The sequence below is a fragment of the Tachyglossus aculeatus genome, chromosome X3 (genome assembly GCF_015852505.1).
Source record: "Tachyglossus aculeatus isolate mTacAcu1 chromosome X3, mTacAcu1.pri, whole genome shotgun sequence".
Classification (NCBI taxonomy): Eukaryota; Metazoa; Chordata; class Mammalia; order Monotremata; family Tachyglossidae; genus Tachyglossus; species Tachyglossus aculeatus.
Window position 1 is genome coordinate 5,298,009 of NC_052099.1, and position 10,668 is coordinate 5,308,676.

The 10,668-nt window shown below is 45.0% G+C and overlaps 1 non-coding gene across 1 annotated transcript; it reads left to right on the top strand.

Annotated features, from left to right (window-relative positions):
• The first annotated feature begins 444 nt into the window (after window positions 1–444).
• On the top strand, window positions 445–533 carry TRNAY-GUA. Its single transcript is given in 2 exon segments — window positions 445–481; window positions 498–533. It is a non-coding gene; the product is annotated as a tRNA-Tyr (tRNA).
• Window positions 534–10,668: the final 10,135 nt, after the last annotated feature.

The window sequence follows — 10,668 nt, forward strand, 5'->3', positions numbered from 1 at the left end:
TCTGCCTTTTTTTCCCTTCTCAACAAGCAAAATAATCAGCAATGCAAACATGACTTTTCTGATAGTCTGTAACCCCTGACTTTCTAGTGATTCATTTTCCACAATTCTTTCCTGGGCTGAAGGGGCATTAGCTTTGGCTGATAAGTGAGGTCCTTACGGTCTTTGATGCAATCCCAGGCTCTTCCTGTCCTTGAACATACACACATGGATTCCAATAAAAGCTACAACTATGGAGATATTGCTTTTGAGGGCTTATTTTGCTTTTTTTTTTTTGCCAGACCTAGAATTCCTGCCAGATTTCTGTATCACAGAGAAGATTTATTTGTCAGGGGTTTTAGGAGTTTTGTAAACTGCAATGCATCCCCTGCTTGCTACTTATCAATCCACTAGTTGTATTTATTGAGCGCTTAGTGTGTGCAGAGCACTGTACTAGGCACATGGGAGCCTTTGATAGCTCATTCGGTAGAGTGGAGGACTGTAGAGCTGCATAGTTACTCATCCTTAGGTCGCTGGTTCGAATCCGGCTCGAAGGACTCGTCTTTTTAGAGAAGCAGCGTGGCTCAGTGGAAAGAGCCTGGGCTTTGGAGTCAGAGGTCATGGGTTCAAATCCTGACTCCGCCACTTGACAGCTGTGTGACTTTGGGCAAGTCACTTAACTTCTCTGGGCCTCAGTTCCCTCATCCGGAAAATGGAGATGAAGACTGTGAGCCCCTCGTGGGACAACCTGATCACCTTGTATCCCCTCAGCACTTAGAACAGTGCTTGGCACATAGTCAGTGCTTAACATATGCCATCATTATCATTATTATTTCTTATTGGGAGAGTACAACAGAATTTGTGACACATTTCCTTCCCACAAGGATCTTACAAGTGGGGGAGACGACAATTATATAAATAAATTAATTACAGCTATGTACATAAATCCTGTGGGGCTGAGGTGCATAAAGGGTGAAAATTCAAGTGTAAGGGTGAAGAAGAAGGGAGCGGGAGAAGAAGGAAGAAGGGATTAATTGGGGAAGTCTGCCTGGGGCAGATGTACTTTTAATCAGGTTTTGACAGTGGGGAAAGTGAGCGTCTGTTCGGTATGAAGGGAAGAGAGTTCCAGGCCAGAGGCCGGACACAGATGGTAGTCGGGAGTGAGGTAGACGAAATCAAGGTACACTGAATAGGTTGGCATTAGAAGAGGAAAGTGTGCAGGATTGTAGTATGAGAGTCAAGAGATGATGTAGGAGGGGGCAAGGCGATTGAGGGCTTCAAAGTCGAAGGTTAGGAGTTTCTGATTGATGCGGAGGTGGTTGGGCAACGACTGGAGATTTCTGAGAGGTGGGGAGACATGGACTGAATCTTTTTCAGAAAAATGATCTGGGAAGTAAAGTGAAGTATGGTCTGGAATGGGGGGAGAGGCAGGAGGCTGGGAGGTCAGCAAGAAGACTGAAGCAGTAATCAAGGTGGGAGAGGATAAGTGCTTGGATTAATGCGACAGCAGTTTGGATGGAGAGAAAAGGGCAGGGGAGACCTGTATTTTTTATATATATGGTATGTGTCAATTACTTACTAGGTGCCAGGCACTGTACTGAGTCTTGGGGTAGATAGAAGCTAATCGGGTTGGACACAGTCCATGTCCCACGTGGGGCTCACAGTTTTAAACCTCACTTTACAGATGAGGAAACTGAGGCACGGAGAAGGTATATGACTTGCCCAATGTCACCCGGCAGGCAAGTAGCAAAGCTGGAATTAGAACCCCGGCCCTTCTGACTTCCAGGCTTGAGCTCTTTCCACTAGGCCAGGCTTTTTAAGTTCTTTATCCACCACTAGTTAAATCTTTGGCAGGATTCTGGGAGCGCACCAAGTTGGCGAGGGAGAAGGGGGAGAGGAATGTGTTCGGAGGAAGAAGAGGGGCATGAATTATTTCGGGGATTGTTTCTGGGCTCGGTGGCAATCTGATATTTCCGAGACGCAGCATGGTATAGTGGTTAGAGCACAGGCCCGGGAGACAGAAGGTCATGAGTTCTAATGCCAGCTCTGCCACTTGTCTGCTGTGTGACCTTGGGCAAATCACTTCACTTCTCTGGGCCTCAGTTACCTCATCCGTAAAATGGGGATTGAAACAGTGAGCTCCACATGGGACAGGAACTGTGTCCAACCGGATTTGCTTGTATCTACCCCAGCACTTAGTACAGTGCCTGGCACATAGTAAGCACTTAACAAAAACCATAATAATAATTATTATTGTTATTATTCTGCCAGAATGTCACCATCAGTGTCTTCCAGAGAAATACCCATTGCCGCATATGAAGAACTATCTGAGTCTTTAGCCTAGAAGCCCCTTGCCAGACACAGTTTTAAAATTGTTTGTGGTCCATGTTGCCAGTATTAAAAGGGATATATTTTTAATCCAATTGTATCCATATTTCTCGAGGACATGATTCAATTCGACTGCAGGGCGAAACCTATCATCAGAGACTTTTCACTTGACACTGAAAAGTTTGCCCTTGAGGTGGGGAATTTGCTCTGTATTCAATAACAGTGATGATACTGTGTTATAGGATAGTTCAATTCCGAGTGGGCATTTCAACCTACACTTGCGATTATGAAAAAAGACAAACGCGTTTAGTCTTTGCCACTTGGACAAATGGCAAAGCCACAGACCTTTTATTAGAAAATGGCTTCGGGGTAGGGAGAGGATTAGAGAGCTTTAATATATACTTTAGTTGTCACCCTGCTGTAGATTAAAAAAAGAAACAGAAGTTATAGCAACCATTATCTGAGGCGTTGCTCCTCGTTTATTTCGCAAGTTGCCTGCGTGGCTGATATTCAGGAAGACGACCCAAGCTAGACCTTGGGAGCTATGGGGGGACCGCTTCCTCTTCACAGTGCACAGCTCTTGAGATTTCAAGGTCGCAAGACAGTATCTTTGAAGATACTAGACCTTCAGCCAGGACTGAATCAAGGTCCTGGGGGCAAGTCCGAAGCTAGAAATACTTGGGCCTAGGAACGGAGGGTCTCGTGAGGCTCCACGTGACCCTCGATATAGATGACATCAGAAGCATGGTGACGTCAAACACACCATATACCCCTCCTCTTTGATTATGATTCCTTTTACCTCCACATCTCTCAGACCAGAACTCCCACCAGCTTTAAAATCCATCAGAAAAAAAGAAAATTCACCCCCACAAAAATACCCTCTTCACATGATTCTGTCTTTGGAACCTGGATGTCAGGACATTCACTTTTCTGATGGAGGCATTTTGGATTTTTCCAGCCCCCCATCTTGTCCTCTCCACCCCCCACCCCTACAGCTTTGGTTTCTAATCCCTTGCCTTTTTTTATGGTATTTGTTAAATGCTTACTATGTGCCGGGTATTGTACTAAGTGCTGGGGAAAATACATGCTAATCACGTTGGACACAGTTCATGTCCCACATGGGGCTCAAAGTCTTCATCCCCATTTTACAGATGAGGGAACTGAGGCACAGAGAAGTAAAGTGACTTGCCCAAGGTCACACAGCAGACAAGTGGCAGAGCTGGGATTAGAACCCAGGTCCTTCTTACTCCCAGGCCCACGCTATTTCCATTAGCCAACCAGCTTCACCTTGTAACCTCCCCAGCACTTAGAACAGTGCTTTGCACATAGTAAGTGCTTAATAAATGCCATCATTATTATTATTATTACTCCCCTTACTACTACTACCATTAGTGCTATCAATTAATCAACCAATTGCATTTACTGAGCCCTTACTGCATGCAGAGCACTGTACTAAGCCCTTCGAAGAGGACAATATAACAGAGTCGGTAGATATTCCCTGCCCACAATAAGCTTACAGTCTTGAGAGAGAGGCAGACATTAATGCAATAAATAAATTAGGGATATATACGTAAGTGTGGTGGGGCTGAGGTGGGAGATGAATAAAGGGAGCAAATTAGGGTGATGCAGAAGGGAGTGGGAGAAGAGGAAATGAGAGCTTAGTCGGGGAAGACCTCAGAGGATCTGCCTCTGAGAAGCAGCATGGTTCAGTGGAAAGAGCACGGGCTTTGGAGTCAGAGGTCATGGGTTCAAATCCCGGCTCCGCCAGTTGTCAGCTGTGTGACTTTGGGCAAGTCACTTAACTTCTCTGTGCCTCAGTGACCTCATCTGTAAAATGGGGATTAGGACTGTGAGCCCCCCTTGGGACAACCTGATTACCTTGTAACTCCCCAGCACCTTGGGACAACCTGATTACCTTGTAACTCCCCAGCGCTTAGAACAGTGTTTTGCACATAGTAAGCGCTTAATAAATTCCATCATTACTATTATTATAATTATTATCTGGCAACAGGTCAGCAGTGACATAGATGAGATCAAGGTACAGTGAATATTACTACCACTTCTACTACTACTACTAGTGTTCCTCCTCCTCCTCCCCTACTTAAGCGCGTTTAAGTCCTCCTTTGATCTAATTTGTCTTGTCCTAGAGGGGGTGAAATAGGACTCAGACGTACTTGGGTCCAAAAATCAATAAAAGTAAATGCAGAATGAAGAGCAGAGGCTGGATAAAAAAGGAATAGAAAGGGACAGTGGCAATCAACAGGTCAGCGTGGCTCAGTGGAAAGAGCACGGGCTTGGGAGTAAGAGGTCATGGGTTCTAATCCTGGCTCCCCCACATCTGCTGCGTGACCTTGGGCAAATCACTTGACTTCTCTGAGCCTCAGTTACTTTATCTGTAGAATGGGGATTAAGACTGGGAGCCCCACGTGGGACAACGTGATCACCTTGGGTCCCCCCGGCGCTTAGAACAGGACTTTGCACATAGTGAGTGCTTAAGAAATGCCATTATTGATTATTATTATAGGTCGTTGGAATCTGGATCCTGCTCCTTTAGCTGTAAGTGCTCTCACTACGCTCCCAATTTCAAAGCCTTTTTAAAAGCGCATCTCCTCCAAGAGGCCTTTCCCTAAACCCTCATTTCTTCTTCTCCCACTCCCTTCTGTGTCACCTTTAAACTTGCATTTACACCCTTTATCCACCCCTCCCTCAGCCCCACAGCAACTTGAGCACGTATCCTGCCCACTCAATTCCCATGTTCTTAAAGTTTCCACGTTCTAATTTGGTAGTGCTCTTGCTTGTTTGAGGGACGTTGCACGTGTCATCTTAGTCAGGTTGAGAGGAATGATTCCGGGGTTCCTTCCCCCATCCTCATGCCGGTAAAGAAAACTGTCAGTGCTTGAAAGTTCGTGTCACATTAACTTCTTTTTTTACCCACAGCCTAGTAGATTACCATAATTGCTTGAAGTAATTAGGAGGAGGAAAATACAGAAAATTGTTGCTGAGGGCACGTTTGAACTTAGGTGACACCTAGCACGTCGTAGGGAGGAGTCCAAGTCAAAATGGGAAAAGTTTGAGATTTCCCCCCCGTTAACACTAATTCATTCATTTAATCGTATTTATTGAGCACTTACTGTGTGCAGAGCACGGTACTAAGCGCTTGGGAAGTACAAGTTGGCAACATCTAGAGACGGTCCCTACCCAACAATGGGCTCACAGTCTAGAAGGGGGGAGACAGACAACAAAACAACAACAATAATAATAATACTGGTACTTTTAAGCACTATGTGCCGAGCACTATTCTAAGCGACGGGGTAGATACAAGTTAATCAGGTTGGACGCAGTCCCCGTCCCACACGGGGCTTACACTCTTAGTCCCCATATTACAGATGAGGTCACGGAGTCCCAGGGATGTGACTTGCCCAAGGTCACACAGCAGACACGTGGCAGAGACAGATTAGAACCCAGGTTCTTCCCACTCCCAGGCCCGTGCTCTATCCACTGAGCCCCAGTTGGATGGGACAGCAGGCCGTTGGATGGTTAATCATCCTCGGAACAGGTGGGCCAGTGAGATTGGCCTGGACCACAATTTCCTATGACATTTCCCTATTTTGCAGATTATTGAATTGAGGCACAGAGAAGTTAGGTGACTCGCCCAAATCACACAGCAGATGAGTGGTGGAGCTGGATTAGAACCCAGGCCTTCTGACGCTCAGACCCATGCTCTATCCACTAAGCCATGCTGATGAAACAGGTGGCTCAAATACAGAAGGGTGATTGCTCAGTGGGGGAGTAATCCCAGCACCTCACTCTCTGTCTATAGCCACAGTGCTCACTGATACTACACTCACACAGTGCTCACTCACTGTACTTCCCAAATGCTTAGTACAGTGCTCTGCACACAGTAAGCACTCAATAAATACGATTGATTGATTGATTGATTGATAAACTATGCTTCTGCTAGCGTCATTTTGAATGGCTCTCATCTGACTCCGTGAGTACCCTCTGGTTTGGCTGAGCAGTTATCCTGGGTGGTCTGGGGTACTGGGGAAGCAGTTTTTTTTGGTGGTTGTTTATTTATTTTTAGGGTATTTGTTTGGACTAGGTTCCCCCATCGAGCTCACAGTCTTCCTCCACATTTTACAGGTGAGGTGACTGTGGCACAGAGACCTGAAGTGATTTTCCCAAGGTCACACAGCAGACAAGTGGCGGACTCAGAATTAGAACCCATGGCCTTCTGAGTTCTAGGTGCTTGGGACACAGTGGCCACTTAAATACCAGAGTTATTATAAACAGCTATTATTTTTTCAGTATCTTGAGGCCAGGGTGCAGATCTAATTCTTTCGTAACCACCCTCGGCCCCTGTTGAAACCAGGCACTCAAAAAAAATCACCCTAACATCTAACAAGATGTGTTGCCAATTTCCAAGTTGAGATTCAGAGAACATGAGCAGAAAATAGAATCAGGACTGGTGAGACATTTGAGGTACATTCACATTTAGATCAAATACATTTTCCGAAGATCCTCAAAGAAATGAGAGCTGATCTGGGGAAGAAAGCTACCATTCATCCATTCATTCAATCGTATTTATTGAGCACTTACTGTGTGCAGAGCACTGTACTAAGCGCTTGGGAAGTACAAGCTGGCAACATATAGAGACGGTCCCTACCCAACAGTGGGCTCACAGTCTGGATTCTCTGTAGGCACGTGTCTCCGAACCACTACTAGCTTTAAAGTCTCCTGGAACAAGAAGAATGCTTTTGGTCTGATTGATTGATCTGCCAACCCTGAGAGGGTGAGATTTATTATTCCTAAGTGAGAGATGGATTCATGAATTCAGCAGGGAGAACAGTATCATTAGCCAAGCCAAGAATTAAAAAAAAAAAAATCACCCCATTAACACAGCCTGCTCCAAATCTGTCCTTACTTTATTTTTCTCTAGGCTTTCTATGCAGTCATTTGCCAACTAACCTAACCCACTCAACATAACTGTATGTGCTTCATTTATATAATAGTAAAACCTAGGGGATGAGAAGAAAATATAAAAGGAAAAAATGTTTATCCCTCCAGCAACTACTTTCTCTATGACAACCTGAACAGCTATCTCATGGACCCCATCTTGCTTACACTCCGACTCTTTTTCCACACGATTAATTAATTCTTTACACCTCCTATCAACTGCTCAGATACTGATCATTTTCCTAATTAACTTCAGGAAACCATTATGCCTACAGTTTTTCTTTAAGGCTTCATGCCTCTGATTACTTAAAGGAGCCACACGTGGAAATGATCTTTTGTTCTGTTTTGGGTTGGTGTTTTGGGATAGAGAAGAGCAGCAGCTACTGTCAGCAAGGTTTTCTCTTTACTAATTTTACCAGTGTGTATGTGTAATATATATATATATTATATATATAGTATATATATATATATATAGTGTCCCCTTTGAAAAATAAAAGAAATATATATATATATATGTATATATATATATATATTTCTTTTATTTTTCAAAGGGGACACTACTGATGGTTCAATCTTTTCCACACATGAAAATGAAAACCATCCATGTGAGGTAGTCATCACAGCCCATACTGTGTGCACATGATAATAATAACTGTGGTATCTGTTAAGCACTTATTACGAGCCAAGTACTGTACTAAGAGCTGGATAAAGTGAGATCCTTGCTATGCCGATGCATATGTTCTGTACAAGACTGGTCTCCGTTTTCAAGCCTGCCTCATGATACGTGGGTTTATGCTAAACCTCTGCTCCAGGACTTTCTCCCAACTACTGACCACCAGCCTTGGTCTGTCAGTTGTGGCGATTCACAATTCAATATTTGCGGCTGTGCTTAACTATGTCTGGAAATCATTTATCCTGTCCGCCCGGCTCGAGGTGTCTGCTTTGGGTTCACATACGGTTAGTGCTGGCTTGGGTGTCCTGTTGCCGTCCATTCTTCTTACACGTCTTGTGTACACCGACTGCCTTCCACGTCCTCCCTTCCAGTTTCCGACTTGAACCTCTATAATCCGGTTAAGGACCCTTCACTGAGGCTGATCTGGCCAAAATCACCAGTGACCTCATTCTTTCTAAATACAATCGCCTCTACTCCATCCTAATTCTTCTAGATGTCTCAGCAGGCTTCAACATTTCTCCAATAACGGACCACCTCCATTCTCCCAGAAACACTACCCAACCTTGGCTTCACTGACACTGTGTTCTTCTGGTTTTCTTCCCGTATCTCTGGCTCCTCCTGCTCAATCTCTTTCGTGGGCTCATCTACTCCCATGCCTTCAACTACCACCTCTGTTGTGTGGATGATTCTCCAATCTACCTAGCTAGGCCTGACCTCTCACCTCCGCCGTCTTGCATTTCCTCCCGCTTCCAGGACACCCTTACAGCAATGTTCTGCTCCCACCTCAAGCTCAACATGACCAAAATATTCCCCTCCTCTTCCTCACCAAAAAAACACCTACCACCCTGTTCCAAGCTCTCGCCGTATTGTGGCTAGACTATCGCATCAGCCTCTTTATTAGTCTCCACGTCTCCAGCCTCTCCCCTGCTTCAATCTACATTGCCTTGTGCTTAGTACACACCCAACAAAAAATCCTCACACTTGGTTTCAAGAATCTCAACCGACTCACGCCATCTTAAATATCGGTTCTTTTCAGCAGTTAGGCCCTTGCTCTTTGTTCTGAACAACAAGCCTTCTAACCGTACCTCTCTCTGGTGTCTTCCTCCTTCTTCCGCTGGACCGTGTTGTTCCCTTTCACCGGGAGTCAGAGGACCTGGGTTCTAATTCTGGCTCCTCCACATGCCTGCTGTGTTGACACTTCTCCGGCCTCAACTTTCTCATCTGTAAAATGGGGATTAAAGAGCTTTTCTCTCACTTAGACTGTGAGCTCCACATAAGACAGGGACTGTACCCAACCCGATTATCCTTTACCTATCCCAACATTCAGTACAGTCCTTGGCACATAGTAAGCACTTAGCAAATACCACTATTATTATTATCATTGTTATTAATTTTAATAACCCCTTCCCTCTGCAAATCTGACAGATCAGAGCACTCTCCAGATTCAACATCCTTCTAAAACCCCATTTCCTACAACCAGCTTTCCCCAATTATTATATTTTTCATGGCATTTAAGTACTTACTATGCCCCAGGCACTGCTCTGTGCATAATAAGCACTCAATAGATATCATTGATTGATTGATTTGTACTTCCCAAACCTTTAGTACATTGGATCGCACCTAGTAGTGAATGAGCAATAACTATCATTACTACTACTATTACCACTCACCTTTCTGCCCAAATCCCTTCCCCAACACAGTTGACACCACCACCAACTTCCTTGTCTCTCAAGACCATAAACTTTGGCCTTATTCTCTCAACTCTTTCATCACCTTGTATTAAGTCGTCATTAAATCCTGTCACTCCTTTCTCCACATTTCTAGAACCTGTCCCTTGCTCTCTATCCAAACTGCCATCACACCGGTACAGAGAAGCCACGTGGCTTTGTGGAAAGGGCACGGGCTTGGGAGTCAGAGGACATGGGTTCTAATCCCGGCTCCGCCACTTGTCTGCCGTGTGACCCTGGGCAAGGCACTTAACCTCTCTGTGCCTCAGTTACCTCCTCTGTAAATTGGGGATTGAGACTGTGAGCCCCATGTGGGACAACCTGATTACCCTGCCATCTACCCCAGCGCTTAGAACAGTGCTTGGCACATAGTAAGCACTTAACAAATGCCATAATTATTAATAAATATTACAGGGACTTGTCATATCCTGCCCTGAACACGGCATCATCTTTGCTGATCTCTCTGCCCCTAGTCTCTCCCTTCTCTGCCCATACATACTGCACCTGCTAAAAAGCGGTTCAGCATTCATTAGAGAAGCAGCCTGGCTCAGTGGAAAGAGCATGGGCTTTGGGGTCAGAGTCACGGGTTCAAATCCCGGCTCCACCAATTGTCAGCTGGGTGACTTTGGGCAAGTCACTTCATTTCTCTGGGCCTCAGTGACCTCATCTGGAAAATGGGGATGAAGACTGTGAGCCCCCCGTGGGACAACCTGATCACCTTGTAACCTCCCCAGCGCTTAGAACAGTGCTTTGCACATAGTAAGTGCTTAATAAATGCCATTATTATTATTATTCCCCACTGGTCAAAAAACTCCAATGGTTGTCTCTTCCTCTCTCGATCAAGGAGAAATTCCTGACATGGATTTTTAATCACTCCAGTCAGCTTTCATCTGCCTATTTATCCACTCTCTTCTCTCATTACAGCCCAGCTCGCACTCTCCTTTCCTCTCAAGCCAACGTATTCACTAGGACTTTAACTCATCTTCCGCACAACCACCTCTTACTCAG